Source organism: Paroedura picta, chromosome 6 (assembly GCF_049243985.1).
Source record: "Paroedura picta isolate Pp20150507F chromosome 6, Ppicta_v3.0, whole genome shotgun sequence".
Taxonomy (NCBI): domain Eukaryota; kingdom Metazoa; phylum Chordata; class Lepidosauria; order Squamata; family Gekkonidae; genus Paroedura; species Paroedura picta.
The window spans coordinates 94021838-94044350 of NC_135374.1; the positions used below are offsets into that span (position 1 = coordinate 94021838).

At 43.6% G+C, this 22513-nt stretch overlaps 1 protein-coding gene and 1 pseudogene across 1 annotated transcript in view; one reads left to right on the forward strand and one right to left on the reverse strand.

Annotated features, from left to right (window-relative positions):
• NALF1 (NALCN channel auxiliary factor 1) overlaps positions 1–22513 on the forward strand; it is a 421088-nt gene that overhangs the window by 32147 nt on the left and 366428 nt on the right. The gene's annotated exons all lie outside the window — the stretch shown is intronic.
• Positions 4076–4396, reverse strand: LOC143840341 (dynein light chain 1, cytoplasmic pseudogene; annotated as a pseudogene).

The following is a 22513-nucleotide window of genomic DNA, read 5'->3' on the forward strand; positions in this document are numbered from 1 at the left end:
TGAGCTGAATATAAAAGTTATAAAATACCAGGTATTATTTTATGAAAATTCTGGATATAATGCTGTACATAGACTTATAGACCATCTCTAGCTTGTAACACTGAGCAATAACATAAGGCAATTAATTTTTTTTAAGTGTTGTGGGATGGAAATGAGTCAAGGTCCATGTTCCAGCTGTGATTTGCATGATCCAGGTTAGCTGATCTTGTCATACCTTGGAAGTATTTGGATGGGAGACCACCTATGAATCCTAGGGTTGCTATGCAGAGGGAGGCAGTGGTCACCTACACTCTATTAATCTCTAGTCTTGAAAGCCCTATGGGATTGCCGCAAGTCAGTTGTGACTGGGCAGCACACCATTATGTCCTAGAGAAACACAGGGAAAGCATGCCTACAGCAGCAAACTGTGTGTCCCTGATCCCAGTTTAGTTGCAGTTCTTCCTACACTGCACAAACCATCTCCCTCTTCCTTCAGTCACGCGCTTCTAGTAATAACCAATATTGTGAGCTTTTAAAGTTGAGCTACGTTCAATGGCCGTGGGCCAGGAAGCAGAAGCAATCACTTTCCCGTGTTAACAACTCCTCCCTCAAGGGCATGCGAGTTTGGGCCTTATGGATGCTGCTTATTTCCTCCATAATGTACTGAATCATGAGACTCTATTAGAGAAGAAAGAGCAGCTCTTCTCTGTTGTGGAATGGGAAAGCCAGGGATTATGGGAACTGCAATTTTTATTATCTTCACACCTCTCATCTTTTCTGTGTGCCAGGAGTAAAAGGAGGTGGGGGGGGGGGGGGAGGAAATCTGTACTGCTTTTCTCGTTACATTTTATTGCATGTATATTTATTGATTATTTTTTACTTCAGAGTTAAAATTCTTAATATTATCCAGCATGTATATTATATATTATGACATACTGGAATTCTTTCCTTTTGTGGCACTGTGGGAATATAGTTGCCAACAGGCCTGGGGGAAATGCCCTGGTCTTTTAATAGATGCTTTTTTTAAATAAGAATTTTTATTTTTATGGAGATGTACAGGAAAAAAAGAAAAATAGGTTTTGGTTACATTATAGCCCCATCCCTCCAGCTCCCACAGTCTCTTTTTTTCCTTTCTCCAAGTTTCATTTAGCGAAAGATAGTCCTAGTAGAAGCTCCGTTGCTCCTGGAATTCTTCCCTTGGTTTTTTGTTGACTATAGACCAGTGGTAGTCAACCTGTGGTCCTCCAGATGTCCATGGACTACAATTCCCATGAGCCCCTGCCAGCGTTTGCTGGCAGGGGCTCATGGGAATTGTAGTCCATGGACATCTGGAGGACCACAGGTTGACTACCCCTGCTATAGACTACAGATGCTTAATGGGATCTTACGTTCTCAAGGTTTGTTGGCCGTCCTAAGTAGTTGGTAGTCCTCTGTCATGCAGGTCTGTTTGTATGAAAGAGACAAAGAGAAAAGAGAGTTAACGTGTAGATGCTTTCATCTTGTGGCAGGATTCTGATGAACTTGCCGTGGGCATTGTTTGGATTCTCAGGGCCCAGTTATAAACTATTGCCTGTTTGTGAGAGGACGTTTGTGATCGATTTGAGCACCCACTAGATGAAGTGAGGGATAACAGAGGACTTGGGCCTTCATTTGAGCCAAGACTCAGCCCTGAATGGAGCCTGTGGTTTTTCACAGACTCAACAACAGTACTGTGAAGGAGTTGTAAAGAAAAATTTGCCCCTGGAGCGAGTTTGTCCTGATTACAGTCAAGCCTTTTAAGAACAAGATCTAGAAGCTGTTTTTGGTGCTGAGGCTCAGCATGAAAAATATATGAACTGACAACAGACTTAGATCTGGTTCTAAAGAATGTGCATGGTGTCTTTCCCTCATTATGAATGAGTTCAGGTGGAAGAACTTTATATATTTATTTATTATCGGATTTCTATACTGCCAACTCCCAGACCAGCTGACTTGTAGCGGTTCACAAAAGCACAATAAAAACAGTATACCCATAAGACGGCAAGATTACCATCTCGCTGATAAAAATACAATACAAAACAGATAAAAATGACGTAGATGGCGACCACAACTATCTGTCACTAGACCCGTATTCCTCAGCTCACCCATTCCCAGCAGTGTTGAAAAAATGTAAAATTAGAGGAGATGGTAGGCCCTCTCGTAAGGGGGTCCAGATACAAGGACAAGGGAGGACCTGATCTTATATATCACTCGGATGGGCCAATCGGGAGCCGCAAAGTGGGAGCCGCAAAGTTTTTATCATGGACTCGCCCTGCCCCTTTCTCCACCCACAATGCCATTACTGTTTTATTTTTACTGCTCCACAGGAGCGGGTTACAGATATATACAGTCCATGATAAAAACTTTGCGGCTCCCGCTTTGCGGCTCCCGATTGGCCCATCCGAGTGTCACTGTGGGGCCAAGTGGCCAATTGCGCACAGCTCCCCATTGGCCACTTGGCCCATTCTGGACTTGACGGTGAGGCAGCCGGGGGAAGAGGCTTCGGCGGTGGGAAAGGAGCAGGGCTGCCATGTTGAAGAAGCGGTGTCCCTGCTCCTTTCCTGCCACCAAAGCCGGGACCTTGGGCGGGGAGGGGGTTGGGGGAAAGGCTTTGAAGCAGCAAGAAAAACAGGCCTGCTGCGTCGGGGACACCACGCTGAAGCAGGGACCTCGGGGGGAGGGGGGACAGGGGGTGGCGGGGACGGTGCGGTGGAGGGGCCCACAAGGATCACTGCGAGCCCGCTGGGCCCACCAGAGCCCATGCTAGCGCCCATTGTATTCAAAAATACAATGGGCTTTACATCTAGTCTAGTATATATATAAAAAGCCTATCAGGACTGTCAACAGTATCAACATGGAAATTAACTCTCTGAGGTAATCATGCATGGCTCCTTTTATACAGATGTGATAGATGAGGTCTGAAGGAAGCTGCAGCAGGGATTAACTCTGTCCAAATAATATAGAGAAGCAAAAAAAAACAAAAAACACCCAAACAATTTTCCTTTTAATTCATGCCTTGCATCATGTCACTGATGCACAGCGTTTAACACCCTAGTAAGAAGGAAGGGACTGCTGTTGGCAAGGACAGAAGAGAAGTTCCGGGTGTGAGTAGGGTGGTGGTGACGACAGGCGTTTGGTTTCTGTGGAAGAGTCCCTTTCCCCTGAGAAGAAGAGCTTATCCCTTTGTAAGCCTGCAGCTGCTATAGAGACAGATAGATTGGAGCTGGTGCAGTATTAGGAGGAGAGGGATTCATGGAGGATTAGATAGTTCTGGCAGCTCGCAGAGAAGAATATGTCAGGCTGCCCCATGTGGATGCTGCAGGGACCAGCGGAAGAGGGATCGATCCATATCGTGTTATATTAGGGGATGGTTTTACATTGCAGTGGCATGAAGAAAGTTTATTTAGAATTACAGTAAAAAAAGGCAAATGGCTTGGAGATGTGACTTCCTTTGCAGGCCAAGGACTAGTTTCCGGTTTCTTGCCAGGCATGGAGAAACCTCATTGACATCGACAGCAGGGGGTAGAGTAAACCATTGTGCCTCCCCTTTGTAGGTGTGTTGGTAAACAGGAGCATTCACTTTTGGAAAGTGGAGATTGAGCGCTTTTAGGCTTCGCCTTGGGGAAGAGGAAGTGAACACGGGAAATTTACTGCTCAGCAGGGCTCAGATAAACAACACCAGGCTGCGTTTACAGCAGGAAAATTGTTTCTTTTTTCCCCAGTCAAAAAGCATAAATACATTTAAGTGACTGCATTCTTAGCATTATTATGCTGGGCTGATTAGGAGATCTTAGTCGCAGGTTAGAGAAAGGCAGTTCAGGAAGAAATCAGAGCAAGCAAGCAAGAATCTGTGATGAGATGCTCCGACAGTGGACTTGGGAGGAAAGAAAGGGAGGTTAAGTGATGCTTTGGGTCACTTGGCACCAGATTCAGGAGGATAAGTTGTTTTTTCTAAATTTTGATTTTATTGAAAATATATACTTTTTTTGTTATTTTTTATGGTCACAACAAAAACACAAACTGATGCAGAGGAGTACCTGTCCACTAAAACAACAAAAGGCTTGAAGATCACGGTGTGTTCCCTGGGGAAGGCTGAAGACTTCAGTCTATTTGTAATTAGTTTGCAGTCTTGTAATCAAACACAGGTTTGGGTGGAACGATCCCATGTTCTAACCAGATTTGAAGAGCAGAATTGCAAGTTGGCCCAAGTAGAAGTAGATGAAGTGTTTGGTCTCATAAATCACATAGCTGCCAACATTTCTTCCCACAGTACAGAGCCAAGTAGGATTGTATTTCTTGTCAAACTCCTTCTTTACGTGGGCAGCAATATTTCCGGGGCCTGAGTAGCACACTCTGCAGAGACCTGCTGCCTCTCCTCAGACATATCCGCATTCTTGATCACAGCATTTCGATGGCTCGTGGTTACTGTGTGCTGCTGGGCTGCTTCTGAGGACTGCAGGAAGGGATGTTGGTGGAGCGGATGTGCAGGTTGGCAACTCCAAACTCCAACACTGCAGTCCTGCAGCTACCCCATTGCATAGTGAACTGAGAAGGTGCACATGCTCAACCACCTTCACTCCCTCACCCGCGACTAGCTCTCTTTATTGAAAATTTTTGAGCCTCCTTTTCACCTGCATTAGGGTTCCCAAGGCAGCAAACAATGAAAAACATGAATATGAGATTATAAGCGCGCACACAGACAAACATAACAATTAAAATACATGAAAAGATGCCATCAGTGAGGGACTATCATAGAATCATCGATCGATGAGTCTTCTTCTACTAGTTGAAAACAACGATAGAAAAGGCATATGAATATCCCTGGGGTAGAAATGCCATAATTTTGGTGCCACAATAGAGAAAGCTCTTTATTATGCTGGGGGTGGATGGGGTGGCAGCATATGAAGCAGGACCTCTGAAGATGATTGTAGTGGCCAGAGAGGTTCATAAGGAAGTAGACAGTCCTTAAGTGACTCCAAGTCATATAGGATGTATAGCAGTGGTACTCAGTTCTTGGCTCATGGAAAGCAGCATTGGCAGTTATCATCAACCAAGGAAGCCATGTTTATGTACATCTCTGGCATGGGTCCATCACCTCAGGGAGCCTTGCAGCCTTCCCCTTCCTCTGGCACTGGCTGTTTTCCCCTTCCTCTGGCAGGGAAGCAGCTGACAACCACAAGCTCAACACCTGAGCCACTGAGTGAGTATCACTGCTGTATAGGGTGGATGAGATGTAGCCACCTACAGTTTTTTGTATGGCCCATTACTGCCAAAGTATGTCGGTTTCCTCCAGCACCAAACAGGTGATGGAATATGATACCTGTGGAAAACACAAAAGTGACATCACGTTGATCTTGGAATGGGCAGAAAGCTTTACCATAGAGCTTCTGGTGATTCCTAGAGCAACATGACATCACGTCCAATTTTTCTTGAGTGTGATGTCATATTGCATGCAATGAGGACATTCCCCCATGTCCCTGCTCACATTCCCTGCCAGGTTTCAGCCATCAGCTGAAATGCTAGGTACCTTCTTTGTGAACGCTTATCTTTTGAAAATCAGCCTTTAAAAGGCCACTAACAGCATAGGGGTCAGTTTTTAATAGTAAAACACGTGTGGCAGTGTAAGGGTTAATGACTCTTTTCTTCCCTCACTCTTCAGAGGGAATTAAATTTGTTCTGCTATAATGTAAAACAGTGGTTGTCAACCCCTGGTTCGGGGACCGGGACTGGGACCGGTCCGTGGATCAGTCGGTACCGGGCCGCGGCTCCTCCTCGTCTTCCTCCCCAGCTGCTGCCTCGGGGGCTGCCCTGCCACTCTACCGCCGGCTCACCTTTGGTGCTCTCCAGTGGCCGCCATGGCTGGGGCTCCCCCTTGGCGTGGCACTGCGCAGCTGCTGCTGGCAGCTCCCCCCAGCAGGCGGCAGGAAAGCAAGTGGAGCAGAGGCTCAGGCAGCGGTGATGTCCCTCAGCAAAAGACTACCCCCCCCAGGCCTCAGTAAAATTGTCAAGCGTTGACCGATCCCCGGTGATAAAAAGGTTGTGGACCGCTGATGTAAAAGACTGATAGTGACCTATGATCTGTGTTAAGTCTCACTGACCCATAGTTTCCCCAGTTCAGATGTTAGAGTAAAAATTGGGTGAAGAGGTCTGTGTATGAGAGGGAAAGAGGAGTCATGTGATTCTAAGCCTAACCTAGTCTTAAAATTCACGATTCGCAAATGTGTGTCATTTTTCTGGAGTCCTGATATCCATGATGTCTGATCAAGGCTGTAGATTTGGTGGGTCTGCGATGGGTATAAACACAATCTAGTGTGCGTTAGAATCTTGTATATAAATTGACCCTGTTTCTGAATGAGTTCTTGTTTTTCAGGCTGTGATTCTCAAAATAGCAGGCATCTGATTCAACACCCACTGTTTTTGCTCCTTCCTCTTCCTTTCTTCCTTTTAAAAATCCATCAAGATTTATGAGCAAATGTCTTTTTGGTCCAAGTAATGATCCCTCCCTATGCTGTGTTTTTAAAATGCCGGCATATGATAGCTCACTTTGCCGGTAACTTGCAGTAATCTGGCCCTTTCACTTTGGTATTTTATCTGTATTCTTAATCTCTAATTCTTAATCCAAATGAGCATCCTGAATATGTAAATTTTACATATTACATATATAAATTTTATATGAAAGTGATTTACCCAAATGCTGCCTGTAAAATAAAGGAAATGATGTATAATAAGGAAGGTTTTTCCTTAGCTTTTTGGATACTGACTCCAAGCCATTTCAGGAGAGCTTTTATATGACTTTTCGAAGATTCAGTGTCTGCCTATCACTAGAAAGACCCAGTAATTACTACACCAAGCTTATCAGTAGTTGGTTGTCTGTGTTGATTAAACATAGCATCCAGGAGACCAAGATGGAAATCTTTTGTTAACTAGGGCTGATTCTGCACTTGCTTTGTTTATTCTGTTGTGGATCCTGCTGAACTCAGATTGATTTAAACTCAGGCCTTCCTCTATCCCCCCCCCTTGAAACTCGATTGGGGATTCTCAGAACGGGGGGGGGGGAGCCAAGTGCAGCAGGAGCCTCTTTTCTTAAACAAGGGGTGGTGGTGGAGAGGATTGGAGACAGCAGAGGAGGGGGGGGCAAGAGACAAATCTCTGCTGAGAGAAGTTAGGGTTTGTGGAGCACAGTCACTTTAAGTCAAGATTTGCAACCAGGAACCAGGAAGACTTTGAACTGATGCCCTGGCCAATCAGGGAAGACTGCTTTGCTCCAAGGCATTGTGGCGGCAAGTTAATTTGCAAAGAACAGTGAGCTACACTCTTCCTGATGCCAGTTTTTCAAATATCAAGGGTTATATCCATGCCAGGATATCGCAGGGGAAAGGTAGGGTCACCACGAATCAATCATGCTTGTTGCAGAGGGAAAATTTAAAGCACCCAAAATCAAAATGCAAATCAAATTCAGTGTAGATGGGAGGGATTCATTCGAGCTGGGACTGGGTAAAAAGCCTCGTGCAGACTATACCTAGGTATCTCCCTCTTCCCCTTCCAGCCTTTTGAGGTGGTACAAAGAAGAGCTGTTTTTTTGTACTCCAATTTTCACTACCCATAGTAGTCTCAAAGAGGCTTCCAGTCACCTACCCTTCCTCTCCCCTGTGGGGTAGGTGAGGCTAAGAGAACTTTGAGAGCTTTGACTGGCCCAAGGTCACCCAGAAGATTGCATATGGAGGAGTGGGGAGGCAAACCCTGTTCTCTAGATTAGAGGATGCTGCTCTTAACCACTACACCAAGCTGGCTCTGTTAACTCTACTTAGGACTGCACTGTTTGTATTTTTGTGGACTTGAGAGACTGTGTTAGGACTATTAGGGAGAGTTCAGGCTTAGATTTTAAGATGATAATGCTGAGGCCGTAATTGGTTTGGCATAATTTTGAAAGGTGAAGAAAATCCCCCCAAATTGATAACAGTCTAAAAATACACATTTATTTAAACCCAGTAGCCAAAGCAACAGTTTTATGACATCATATATTCCTCAGAACTAGAACATTTACAGGCTTTTTTCATGTTTTCCTCTCTTAGCTCCAATTCACATAAAATTTACTGTCATAGGAACAGTTTTGAAGTGCTTCCTGTTCTGGGGTTAGGATAAGAGCTTTTGTTGTATAGCTTTTTTAGGAAGACACTTTCTGGCATCAGGAACCTTGCAGTCTGCCAGTGAGGCTTCTCCGGAAAATATTCATATGCTCATTTTGATATAGGGTTGGATCCCGCAGAAGATGGGAAAAATTGATGGGAAAATTGATGGGAAAAATTCTGCCGATTTCATTCTCTCGCTGCAGATCTCCAGCTTCTCTCTCATGCTGTTCCTGGGGGTCCTGTATATTTCAGGGGCAGCATTTTTTGAGAAGAGAGATTTTTGGACTGCAATTGGAGGCAAGGAAGTCGCTCTCTGCTGATGGAAATTTTTTTGCAGGATCTACTTATATAGCTCCCGGGCAAAGGTTGTGGAAAACCTCCATTGGGAGTGAATTATATGATACCAGAGGTTGCAGTAGGAGTTTTTTCTTTCTTTCTTTTTCTTAGAGACGAGTAGAAACCTGTTAGTAGCCAAAGTGGTTGTATCAGTATTTCTTCCATATTGTAGCTTGATAGAGGGAAGTATTGCTTGAAGGCCTAATTTTATTTTTGAGACAGTAAACCTACCTGCCTCTTTTGGACATTTTATCTGCCTACTAGAAGGTAGCAAAACACATTTGTACACAATCTGTTCACTGTTTTCCTGTGTACAGATGTGCACTATCTCCTTGACATTCTGAACTCCAAGTGGCTGTTTACTTGTTCCTCTTGAATAGTTATGGCCAATTAAGGCTGCTTCTAACATCTTGAACTTGAATGGTCTTAAAGTGATTTGCTTTCCTGATATTTACGTGCTTTATCTAATTATTCTAAGTTTGACTGATAGGCATGGTACATTTTACCATTATTTTAGACAGAAAATTGAGAAGAAGAAAAAGAAAAGAGCCCTAAATACTTAAAAGTCAGTCTTCAAAAGCAAATTCTGTACAATTGCTTCTGCAGCCCCATCTCTTCAAAAAATTTGTTTATCACCTCTCTCCCTGTGAGACTTTTCACTGTCATATAAACCCTGATATTGCTTTGGCTTGTTTGCCTTGTTTCCTTAGAAACCTTTCTGAGCGATTTCCTGTAAAAGAAAGGCTATCATCCTTCATTTTGGAAGGTATACCTGCAAATGAATAATATTTTGACAGAATAATCAAAATTAAATTGCTTTCCTCATTTCAGTATACCCATCTGAATTAACCTAATGTTTACTTACAGTTCATGTATCGCCGTTATTAATCCATTCATTGATTCATTCATTCAACTTAGAAGAAACAGGGATTGAATCCTTCAGCTGGTCTTTAATGTGGTACAGGGATATGTGAAATACGACTTCTGTTTGTGCCCTGCCAGAATTCTGAGCAGGCCAAAAGAAGACTAGGCATAAGGACTTAAGCAGAGCCCTGCTTGATTGGAGCAGTAAACCATCTAGTCCTGCATAGTCCTGCATCCTGTTTCTTAGAGTGGCCAACCAATTGACTTGGAGTACCAACACACAGGATATCGAAGCCAAGGACTTGCATTCGTGTCCAGAGGTTTTCTGCCTCTGACTATAGATGGACATTTAGTCACCACAGCTAGTAACCATTAATGGACCCATCCTGACTTCCATGAATCTGTCACAGCTTTCACACTGATTTCTATGCTTGTGTATCTTTTAGGCCCTTGGAGGTGAACTCGGCAAATATTTGCTCTTTGCATGAAGCAGTGTTTCCTTTTGTCTGTCCTACACCTACCGAATCGTTGTCTCCTGCCCCCAAGTTTTAATATTGGGAGGGAGGGAGAAAAAGTTCTTTGTTGGCCTCTTGAAACTAATAGGACAAGGCATGCAATGCTCTATAAAAAGTTCCAGATCAGGCCACTTTCTTAGGTCAGCTTGCTTAAATAGTCTTATACCCATCCTTGATAAATTGAAACAACAAATGATTAATAAATGCAGGAGTTCTGGCCTGCCCACTTCTGTTGATGACCATCACATCAGCCAAAGTAAGCAAACATAAAGGTAAAGGTATCCCCTGTGCAAGCACCGAGTCATGTCTGACCCTTGGGGTGACGCCCTCTAGCATTTTCATGGCAGACTCAATACGGGGTGGTTTGCTAGTGCCTTCCCCAGTCATTACCGTTTACCCCCCAGCAAGCTGGGCACTCATTTTACCGACCTCGGAAGGATGGAAGGCTGAGTCAACCTTGAGCCGGCTGCTGGGATTGAACTCCCAGCCTCATGGGCAGAGCTTCAGACAGCATTTCTGACGCTTACCACTCTGCGGCACAAGAGGCTCTCAAGCAAACATATTAGACGGTAATTAAAACTCTCCCTTGTTTGCATGGACTCTTTAAACTCATGGTCTCTGAATGGCTTACTCTCTGAGAAAATGTTGGCGTGGCAGCTGAAATATCACTGTTTAGATTCTGACTAATAATTTTTGTTAAAATGGGAGGCAGGCTGAAACTTCTTAGGAGAAAAGGGCAGTAGTAAATGCATCTGTTACTTTACTTGTAACCAGACAATTCATATACTTTATAGTCTAATTTCCTTGCTCTGTTAAGCTGCACCACGCAATTGAAAATTCCTTGATTTTCTAACTGTATAAGAAGTGGTTTATTATATGACACTTTGAGGGAACAATCCTTCCCATAATATTCTGTGGAGCTTGCAACCAGAATCATGTCCTTGAGATTGCTGTCATAGATCCCCGTCTTCCTTCTCACAGAAGTTCTGTTATTCAGGACATGCCGAAAACAGAACCTAGGGAAGGCAAAGGCTACAAATTAGTGTAATACGGAAGGGTTGACTTTTCTTGGTTTGTTTATTGGGCTTTCCATTGTATTTCGTATGCTGTATGTTTGCTTTGCTATTTTTGTAACTTTATTAAATTTAAGTCTGTTTGGAAACAAAAAAAGAAGGGTGAGAAAGAACATACTGTTTATAAGGCTCTTCTTTCAGGACATGAAGACTGACTGTGAGCCCTTGAGTCTAGTTAGCCATAGGCTAGGGAATTACCACCACATAAAGACTTGTTTTTACAGTTAAGCATTGTGTTGCATTTATAGAACAACAGATCAGAAAATCAGTGCAACTGATGAAGCTTTCCAGAGGCCTTCCCACTGTCCAAACCAGGTTGGTGGAGGAAATTCTTTACTCCCAAGGTTCCCATAAGATCAACAGAAAATCTCATTGGGCAAATATAATTACTAGAGAAAAAGAAGAAGAGTTGGTTCTTATATGCGGATTTTCTCTACCCAAAGGAGTCTCAAAGCAGCTTCCAGTCGCCTTCCCTTTCCTCTCTCCACAACAGACACCCTGTGAGGCGGGTGAGGCTGAGAGAGCCCTGATATTACTGCTTGGTCAGAACAGCTTTATCAGTGCTGTGACGAGCCCAAGGTCACCCAGCTGGCTGCATGTGGGGGAGTGCAGAATCGAACCTGGCATGCCAGATTAGAAGTCTGCACTCCTAACCACTACACCAAACTGGCTCCCCTTACTAGGTGTGAGGAGCATAATTTCTCCTTGAATCTTCTTCTCAGCTATAGCAAATTACTAATCATATCAGAAAAGAACGTTTTGTAAAGAGTAGCCAACTTTCGAGATGAGCACTGGAGTTCTCCTGCAATTACAGCTGATCTCTCCAGACAACAGAGGTAGGTTCCCCTGGAGAAAGTGACTGTTTTGTGTGTGTAGGCTCTATGGCATTATACCTCCTGAAGACTCTCCCCTCTCTAAACTCTGACCTCTTCAGACACAATCTCCAAACCCCTCAAATCTTCAGGAGTTGGCAACCATAGTCTCATAAATTTTTGATATTTAGTTGTGTTTGTAATTGTGGGGTTATATATATTATGAGGTTATATATGAAAACCAGTTACTAAAAGGTTTGGGAGCCAGTGGGGCTTTTCTGTTGCAAAAACCCTGTCCACAGCTCTGTTATTCTTGACAACGAGACACTCACTTTGATATAATCCTTGTCTGAAAAGACAGGTTCAGGTTTGTGTGATGGCTTGGGCAGGAGTGGTTTAAGGATTTGCAAGGCCCACAGCACCAGAGCCAGTTTAAGGATTCGTGGGGACCTAGCAGACTACTGTTGCAGCAGGAGCAGCCAGAAGGGACCCCAACAGTGGAAAGGGGTGTCACTCCAAGTGTCCTTAAAGAAGGAAAAGAGGGGAGGAGAGCGGTTATAGCCCTGATCCATGGGGGGGGGGTTGGGCAGCGTGTGGGGCTCGTGATACTTGCGATGTGTGCTACATGGATAAACTGGCCCTGGTCTTGAGACCTGGAAAAGAGAGCAATGAATGGGCAACTTATTTTGTTTCTCTGATTCTGAGCACTAGGGGCATTCTTTCTGGAATGAAAACTCCTATTTTGGCCTTCACTGGTCTTCACCGTGGTGAAAAGTCTAAATCTCTGAAACTCAAAACCAATAAAACACAGTCCTCCAAATGATCAAATAAGAGTCTCAGGTGCAAATACAGGATCTTAAGTAACATTCCTTTCTTGTCACTTTTACAGTTCGCACCTTTCCATCGGTTCATGTATCATCATAATGTCCTGCTGGCACCCCTAGATTGGTCAGGGTTTCAGGACAATCGCTCTGATCCAGCGTGATGGGCTGGGCTACCTCTCTTACCAGAAGGTACAGTTGTAACTTGGTACAGCTTGTTGTCTGAGCAGTTCTTCTAACAAGGTACTCCTCTACACACCTGCTCATTCCCAAAATGCAACAGACTTCCTCTGTTCGCACACGTAGAACTGAGGCAACAGAATGACTTTCTCTCTCTCTTGAAGAGAATAGCCGTGTCATGTCTTCTGGTGTCTGTAAAACTTTGGCCAAGCTGTCTGTTATTAAAGCTTCTTGAAAAGGTTTTTACCAAGCCTGTTTTCTGTGGCCCCACAGTGGTGTGTTTATTCCGTCTCCTGTACAAGCTGTCTGCCTTGAATGAAAACATTGTGCTTTCTATTGTGTGCATCTCTCTGCTGTTTTTCTAGCCACTCAAAGAGTTACCATGAAAATCTCACCTTTCTCTGCTTCTGCCTATTAGTCTTCAGTAAAACCATTCTGAAGGCAATGTTATTTGGCCTCCTCTTATAAAGGGAAACTGTGATACCTGGTTTATTGGTCCAGAGTGGTCTTCAGCTTTTGCATTATTAACATATAATGAATTCCAATAGAGGCGCATTCTTTCAGTCTGCTAATTGTCAGGCAGGGAAGTAATGTGTATAAAAATGCAAACACTTTGGCATGGCAGAGGAAGGAGCATCTGAAAATATCTTTAAATAAATTGACTTATGTCACTTTGAATTATTAGCTAGTCACGTATGAAATTGAATAAACATTCCAAGGTGTGATATGCACTTTATCTTATCGTTTTCCTCCTTCATTTCTTTGCCTCCGATTTCAGTCTGTCACCTTAGTGTTCTCTTTCTTCTGTCCTTCTCCAGCATTCAGTTTTCTCCTTGGTTTTCCATTTAACATAAAAAAACGTGCCTGATAACTCCTGCATCGAGTTTGCAACAGGAGAGAGAGAGAGAAATCCTGTATACAGGACTGTGAACAATGACTTGCCTTTTCTTCTGTAACAAGACTTTTGGTAGCTGGTCCGGGAAGATTTTGTGTATCGACAGAATTTCTCTTTCAGAGAGCTTGCAAGCATGATGATATTAAACTAAACTGATTTAAAAATATACATCCTGCCTTTTGTCCTTCGTTTCAAGGTGGCTAACAAAGCAGCAGGTTGCAAATGCATAAAGCAGTGCATCAGAAAGATAGAAACAGCACCGTAGTTGAAAACATCATAGCCTCCCAAATGTATTCTCCATTTCATCTGTTTCACATGCTTTGCTGAGAACTTTTCTTGAGAACTAGCCCTGCCACAGCAAAAAGCAAACAAACAAACAAATAAAACCCCATTCAACTTGATGGTGGCCGGGTTGGCAGTCCTGGGCTGAATCTGCATGGAGCTATTATTCCAATCCCAGGTCAATGCAGTCCATGCCGTCTACACTGAATGCAATTTCCATTTCGATTTTGGGAGATTTAAATTTTCCCTCTGCAACAAGCAGGATTGATCCAGAGTGACCCCCACCTTTCCCCTGCAATATCCTGGAGTGGATATAACCCTTGATATTTGAAAAATTGGCATGACTAAAGGTGCAGCTCTCTGCTTGTCCTGAACTAACTAGCTACCTCGAGCTGTAGAAAAGCCCTGATTGGCCATGGCGTCAGTTCAAAGGCTTTCTCATTACCAGGCTGCAAGGTTTCCCTTAAAGGGGAAGCCCTAACTTCTCTCAGCAGAGGCTCCAGGTTAGGAAATTCTTGGAGATTTGGGGGTGGAGCCTAGGGAGAGTGGGGGTTGGGGAAGGAAGGAACCTCAGCAAGGTTATTATGCCAGAGAGTCCACCAAAGCATCTCTTTTCTCCATGGGAACTGGTCTCTGTCATCTGGAGATCAGTTGTAATCCCTGGAGATATCCAGGCCTCACTTGGAGGTTGGTATAACCCATATCAAGGCAAGTGAGAAGCAGAGGTCGTTTGCCATTGCCTTCCTCTGCAGAATCTTCCTTGGTGGTCTCCCATGCAAGTACCAATCCTCCTTAGTTTCTGAGATCTGACAAGTCCCCCAGAGAGCATTATAGTCTAGTGACCAGAATCTGCTCCCCAACCCTAAAGAAATAAAACTCATCTCAGCCAGGGCCAGGACCTTTTCCACTCTGGCCTGATGGGATGCTCTGCCATGTGAGATCACAGCCTTGTGGGACCTTAAGTTCTTCCAAATGGACTTGAAGGCAAAGGTATTTCACCAGGCCTATGGTTGAGATGGGCAGGGTCCATCAAATTGCTGACCCTTCCAATCAAGAATCCACCCAACTGGAATGTCTCTGAAATGTTATACATACTCCCTCTTCCACCCCTGGAACAGGAATATGCTGCAAATAGCTATATTAGTATTTTGTAATAATTTTTATGTTCTTACAGTTTTAAGAACTGGAAGAGGTAGTCATCGTGGTTTTAATTTGTAAACTGCTCTGAACCTTCGGGAAAGGGTGGCATAAAAAGGTACTACTACTACTACTACTACTACTACTACTACTACTACTACTACCACTACCACTACTACTACCACTACTACTACTACATAATACCATGCTGCCTCTATTCTGCCTTAGGCCTTAATAATTATATATAATTATATAATTATATATAAAAACACAAACCACTTTTCTGGATCCATTTGCCAAAATGTTCTTGTATATAAAATGTGCTATTCTAAGTCAAGTAAGCCAGGCACGCAAAATGCTTGGAAATGAAACTGTGGGACCACGGTGACCTACCTCACTGAAGGCTCAAAGCATTCCTTGTGCTTTTGCCCATTGCATGTAGGAATAGGATTCACTGCTCAATTTTGCTCGGTTAATGAAACAAAATGTTATGCCATCGCAGAAGATTTATCTCAGGGTAGTGCTATCTTTCATCGCTCATTCTCAGTACTGATGTCCGGATAGTGTTATCTTTCATCGCTGATTCGCCATATGGATGTCCAGATAGTGTTATCTTTCACCGCTGCCGTAACTGGAGTACACAAGCAATATAAAAAGTATGAATGGGCAGAGTTCAGGGTATGATATGGCAGGCGTGGAGCATAATCAGAGGTTAGCTAAGGATTCAAGGATGCTATTAGGATTCACTTCCAGAAGAGGTCCTGGTGTTTGTGTGGGGCCGACATTTTCCTTCCAGAAGAGTGGCTTGCTGGTGGTAGCAGCCAGCTGCTTCAGGCTGTATGGGGTTGTGAAGACAGTGGCATTCCTCTGTTTTCCTGTATAGTCTGGGATATATTCCTGACACGCTTATGAAAGCCTTTAGATTGTCTGAGAGATTTAGAAGGAAGCCACAAAGCTGTTTCTTAACTACCAACTTAAAGCATTAAATGCCTGAGAGAAATGATGGGGTTCCTGGTGAAGAAGAAGAAGAGTCGGTTTTTATACCCCACTTTTCTCTACCTCAAGGAGTCTCAAAGCAGTTTGCAGTCATCTCTCCCTTCCTGTCTCCACAACAGGCACCTTGTGAGGTATGAGGGGCTGAGGGAATTCTGAGTGACTGGCCAAGAGTCCTCCAGCAATCTTCACGTGGAGGAGTGAGAAATCACATTTGGTTCTCCAGACTAGAGTCTGTCTCTTTTAACTAGGGCTGTGTGCAGCGGGGGTGCGGGGGTGCTGCGGGGGGTGCCGGTGCCGCGAACAACCCCTACTCTCAACCACTACACCACACTGGCTCTGTTGGTAGCACCGTGCGTCTACATTGTACATTGGAGAGGATACAAAGGGGTCATGTCGTCTTGTTGTGGCGTTTGCTGGTTGGTATCTTCCATGTATGCCTAGCACAGTGGGCAAGAGGAGCAGTTTTGTGATTGGTGGATGACAATAGTGTAGCTATGGGTTCATTGCTTCCCTCCCCTCCGTTGTTGCAGTTTTGATGCTGCTGGGAGATAATGGGATCACCAACATCACATCAGCATAAGCTCTGGTACTAATATGATTGCTGTGCCCGTATTTTATCCAGTGAAGGAAATAATTGGGTTTCAGTTTTATAAATACGCTTGTCTGTATTTGTCTCTGTGTTGCAGGGGCTTTTGGATAAACTGCATCGTTTAGATCTGCAGTTTTAACCGACTGCAGCCTGTGTTGAGGTTTTGTTTCTAAGGCCTCTTTTACGGTGAGCTGTAATGAAAAACAGAAGTAGAAACGAAAGACTCAAGCATTATGTGACGCTGAACCACAGTTTGCTGTGAGAACCTCTGAGATTTGAATTGCCTAATGCTTTATGGAGAGGTGCTCTTAAAAAAATTTTTTTGGGAGGTGGGGTGAGCAGAAAAGGATTGGTTAGGATCTCTCAGCTGGATCTCAGCTACTTGATTTAAAAAAAAACCCACAGAGTTTCTGGGAATCCTAGAATGCACCGTGCAGTAATGACATTCCTCCCGGTTATGCAGCTAGAAATCACCCTTCATTGACGCAGCTGGAATTGCAGGTAGGGATTCCCTTGTCCTCAGTGGGCATTTATCTATCCTTGTAAGCAGGAAGCTGTCCATTCAAGAGATAAAGCGTGGGAGATGGATACCCTCAAGCGGATGGGATAAGGAAGAAGCGATGTGGAAATTCTCCTTTCTCACACATGCATCCTGATCTCAGCATTCAGGATTTTGTAAACTCAAAGGGGCTTGTGAAAGCTTCCACTGATTCTAAAATCCTTTTAGTATTTCCTGTGGCATACTTAGAACTTATTAGCGTGCTGTTTTTCTTCTGGTTAATGTGCAGTTATGATTTTCTGCATTCTGTCAAGATCAGACTTGGAAAAGCTGGGTCCTGATATATGAGCCAGCTCCAAAATTAGGGACTAATATGAGATTCATATATCCCAATAAGTGTTTTCTCATTCAGAGAGCCAGTTTGGTGTAGTGGTTAGGAGCGCCGACTTCTAATCTGGCGAGCTGGGTTTGATTCAATGCTCCTCCCCTACATGCAGCCAGTTGGGTGACCTTGGGCTCCCCACAGCACTGAAAAAGCTGTTCTGACCGAGCAGTGATATCAGGGCTCTCTCAGCCTCACCTACCTTACAGAGTGTCTGTTGTGGGGGGAGGAAAGGGAATATTTGTAAGCTGCTTTGAGACTTCTTCGGGTAGAGAAAAGCGGCATATAAGAACCAACTCTTCCTCTTCGTCTTACAGTTAAAGGATGTTTAGAATGCTCTGATACAAACTTTTATAGAAGCATAGTTCAACAATAATTTTTTAAAAACAAAAGTTTCTTGAAAGCAACATGGAAATACAAAGTTATGTGATTACTGATTTCCAGTCCTTCACAAGAAACAGCCCCTTTTGCTCATCACTTATCTCACACCATTAAGATACTGGGATTTCCATGCCTGGAGATCTGAACAAAATGGAAAAATGGGCAAATGAGAACAAGATGCAATTTAATAAAGATAAGTGTAAAGTTCTGCATCTGGGTCAGAAAAATGAAAAGCATGCCTACTGGATGGGGGATACGCTTCTAGGTAACACTGTGTGTGAACGAGACCTTGGGGTACTTGTGGATTGTAAACTACACATGAGCAGGCAGTGTGATGCAGTGTAAAAAAGGCAAATGCCATTTTGGGCTGTATCAACAGGGGCATCACATCAAAATTACAAGATGTCATAGTCCCATTGTATACGGCACTGGTCAGACCACACCTGGAGTACTGTGTGCAGTTCTGGAGGCCTCACTTCAAGAAGGACGTAGATAAAATTGAAAGGGTACAGAGGAGAGCGACAAAGATGATCTGGGGCCAAGGGACCAAGCCCTATGAAGATAGGTTGAGGGACTTGGGAATGTTCAGCATGGAGAAAAGGAGGTTGAGAGGGGACATGACAGCCCTCTTTAAGTATTTGAAAGGTTGTCACTTGGAGGAGGGCAGGATGCCGTTTCTGTTGGCTGCAGAGGAGAGGACACGCAGTAATGGGTTTAAACTACAAGTACAATGATATAGGCTAGATATCAGGGAAAAAATTTTCACAGTCAGAGTAGTTCAGCAGTGGAATAGGCTGCCTAAGGATGTGGTGAACTCCTCCTCACTGGCAGTCTTCAAGCAAAGGTTGGATACACACTTTTCTTGGATGCTTTAGGATGCTTAGGGCTGATCCTGCGTAGAGCAGGGGGTTGGACTAGATGGCCTGTATGGCCCCTTCCAACTCTATGATTCTATGATTCTATGGTTCTCCAGAGCTTCTGTTGCCATCTGCTGTATTCCATGTAGTGAATGTTGGTAAGATTTGTAGAGGCTTCTTAGTACTGAATTAATACGTACAAGGAGTTTTGCATTCGCATTTGCACATAATACGTTCAAGTTTATTTTGCGTGCAGTTCAGTGAATACTGGTCAGATATTTCACATTCTGATGGATTTGTGACACCAATCCATTTTCTAAACCAACCAAAATGACCACTCCACCAGGCCCATTATCAGCCGAGAGATCAGAAGACAGGCAGTATGAAAGCTTTGGGGTTTTTTTTCCAGTTCACTTTAAATAGCTTCCAAATTTCCATCTGCAATGACATTTTCAAGAGGAAGGGTAGATAAGAAAACGCCTTTTGCTTCTTTGTCCTCAATGTATCTTGCATGCATATCGGCTCCTCTTATCAGTAGATCCATCCAGCAGTAGGCTTACATAATTCTGGCCTTGCAGTTCACAGATCACTTCTCTTTGTATCAGAGCTATACCTTTTGCAATCATTATATCAGTTTCATACCTGGACACTCAATTTATCTCCCAGGACCAAAAGTCCTTCAGTGTTAACATTGTTGAATGCTACAATGAAAACGCTTGTCAAGTATAGCAACAGTTTTTCTCCATCCATTATAAGAACCATTTTTCTCTTCCACATGAAAAAGGGCTACCTTTGGGGATGCTCCTGCTTGATTGGCTACAATGCACTTTTGATGTTGAAATGGTTTTTTTATGTGCATTTTGCTTCTTAAAAGTTTCTAGTTTGAATAGGCCAGTAAAAGCCGGGGGTACGGATCAGAGTGGTTGTCAGACATTGTACAAAATGTAGCACAGGCCATCCATTTCGCAGCACCCGTGTTTACGATGAAGGGGAGAAGTTTCAAGTAATTCACTTCAGCTATTTGAAACGTTCTACTTTTTGAAGGTCACAGTTTAATGTGCTAAGGCATCTACTGCCACCTTTTTTTCCTGCTCTCGCTAATAAAAAGTTGGCTCTAGATCTTTCCTTGATAGAGGAACCATGAAGGAAATTATTCAGGTGGTTGGTTTTGCAGTTTATACTTTGCAAAGGTAAAGATACGCGAGAGGAAACAGGAAGCAAAGTAAGAATTTACAAAGTAAGAATCTAGCCTGTGCCTGCTTGCTTATTCCTGCAACTACTGCCCCCAGAATGAGAGACATTGCCTTCAGTTCCCAAAGTCAAATCTAGTCTGCTCTTTGTCCATCGTGACAACTCCTCAAACTGCTCTGCCCTCGCTCTCCCCCCCTCCCCTCCCTCCCACACTGGAGGCTTTGTGCGCTGCAGGCTGGAGTTTGAGCCAGGGCAAGTTGCCCCGCCTCTTTGTGCTCTTGCACAGGGGGCACACTTGGCCCGGTGCATCTTGTCCGCCTTGGATCTGAGCTCCTACACGGGAGCCAAGGCAGAGAAGTTCCCAGTGTGGAAACCGTCTGTGTCCCCCAAGACTTACCACCCATCGAAGCCTTATATAGCAAACCAGATTCCTGTCCCCCGACACAAACGTATGCTTTCTTTCTTGCTCTTTGCTGCTGTCACCACCTGTTGTGGTGCTTGATTCAGCTACTAGCAGTTGACAATTTGAAGTAAAGAAATAAAAATTAAAAAAAATTAGAACAGACTGCTGTATGTCCTCCAAAGGAAGCTGAGGTTTGATAAGGGAATGACTTGTCTGTGGCTAGGGAGGATACCTAGTACGTGAGTGGGGAATTTAATTTTACAGCAGTGGTTTGCCTATTGAGTTACCTGGGGGGATGGGACCTTGTGGCCTTTCATGTTTTCAGAGCATTCCAATTTATTTCCATTTAATCTGTTTAAACAGAAGATGAACCATTAGCCGCAGATATTTAATTACGTACGAAACAGTATAATCCTGAACAGTTACAGCCTTCTATGCCTGCTGACTTCAATGGGCTCAGAAGGATATAGTTTGGAGTTGAACTGAATGTGCCTGATACCACGTCAAGCCATTGGTCCTTCCAGGACTGTTTAGTCTGATTGGCACCAAGTTTCAAATGCAAATTCTTTAGAGTCTCAAATGCAAAAACTGTAAATAATCATGTATAAGTTGAGATTTTCAGCACATTATTCACACTAAAAAAGTCCTCCTCGGCTTATATGCGGGTATATATGGTAATTGCTTATATGCGGATATATATGGTAATTGCTTATATGCGGGTATATATGGTAATTGAAATAACAGCCTACTCCCAGCCAGCCAATCGTTACATTGCTTTGCAAACCGCTTGCAAGCTGAAGTTTCCAATGCTGCTTGTAGGACAGTTTGACTGAGGGATTCTGATCTTTCTTTTCCCTTTTGCCTTCACTTCTTCCAAAGTATTCTTTTGGTTTCTGTGGGTGGGGTGGGTTTTGGGGGTGCTTTGGGATTTACTGTTTCTCCTAATGTTTATTTCTTCTTTTTTTCTGCGGGGCAGCATTGTTTGCCTTTTCTTCTTGGGGTTGTGTTTGTTTTAAAAGTTTATTTTTACAGTTCTTTCTTTCAGTGTTGAGTTTTACAGTTCTTTATTTCAGTGTTTTGTTTTGGGGGGGGCACTGTAGCTGTAGCTAGAGTAGTCCATTCTCCCAGTTTGGTAGCTGTTGTACTTGTTGTAGGAGGTTGTCAACTTTGGGTACTGTTGTTCTGCTTTGGTTTGCTGGCCCTCTTTTGCACTGACAGAGCTAGTTTACTGTTTTTTCCTTGAAATAAGTATTAAAAAACATTTAACCTACTGGTGCATCAATTAATGTAAATTTACCAGTAACCACTGCATTTCCCACCCTAGGCTTATTTGCGAGTCAATACATTTGCCCAGATTTTGTGGTAAAATTAGGTGCCTCGGCTTATATGTGAGTCCATACAGTAGTTTCCTGTTAATTGATTGCCTAATCACTTACTTGCATGGCTAGACTGTGTTCGGTATATTCTATTACTAAACTGGTAACATTTTCTGTGCTGTATTTGCTGCAAAACTGCAAATGACAAGTTCGGTGTCAGACATATACATGTCAAGGGGGTTAACAAATACATTTTTCCTTTTTTATTTAAATGTGTAGATGTTTAAAAACCAAGGAAATTGCCTATGAGCTAGATGTAAGGGGTGGGGAGAGCTCAGTAATAATATCAAGATAGAAACATCTAGTTAGATTTTTAATACCTCTACACCAGTGGTACCCAACCTTTTTATCACCAGGGACCACTCAATTCTTGTCAATTTTACTAAGGTCCAGTGGGGGGGGGGTAGTTTAGTCCTCTACTCTCAACCACTGCCCTAACGCTCTCTGATCACTATGGTAATGTTTAAACATCCCTTCAAAATAAGATACAGACACACCACAACAATGAACATAAGGAACATTTTATTTTCATGGAAATCTTAACTCATGATAATGACAAATCAATGGGAACCCTGCTTGTTTCTCTGCAACAAGATAGTCCCATCTGGGAGTGACGGGAGACAATGACACCCGAAGTGTGTTGTAAAGGGCCGGGGGGGATGAAGTAAAGGGCTGGGGGGGGGAAGGCATCCTTCGGGGCCCACCTCCAATTAGTTGAAGGACCATATGTGGTCCGCGGCCCACAGGTTGGGGATTGCTACTCTACAGGACAGAAAAGAAAGCAGGCTTGCAGAATGT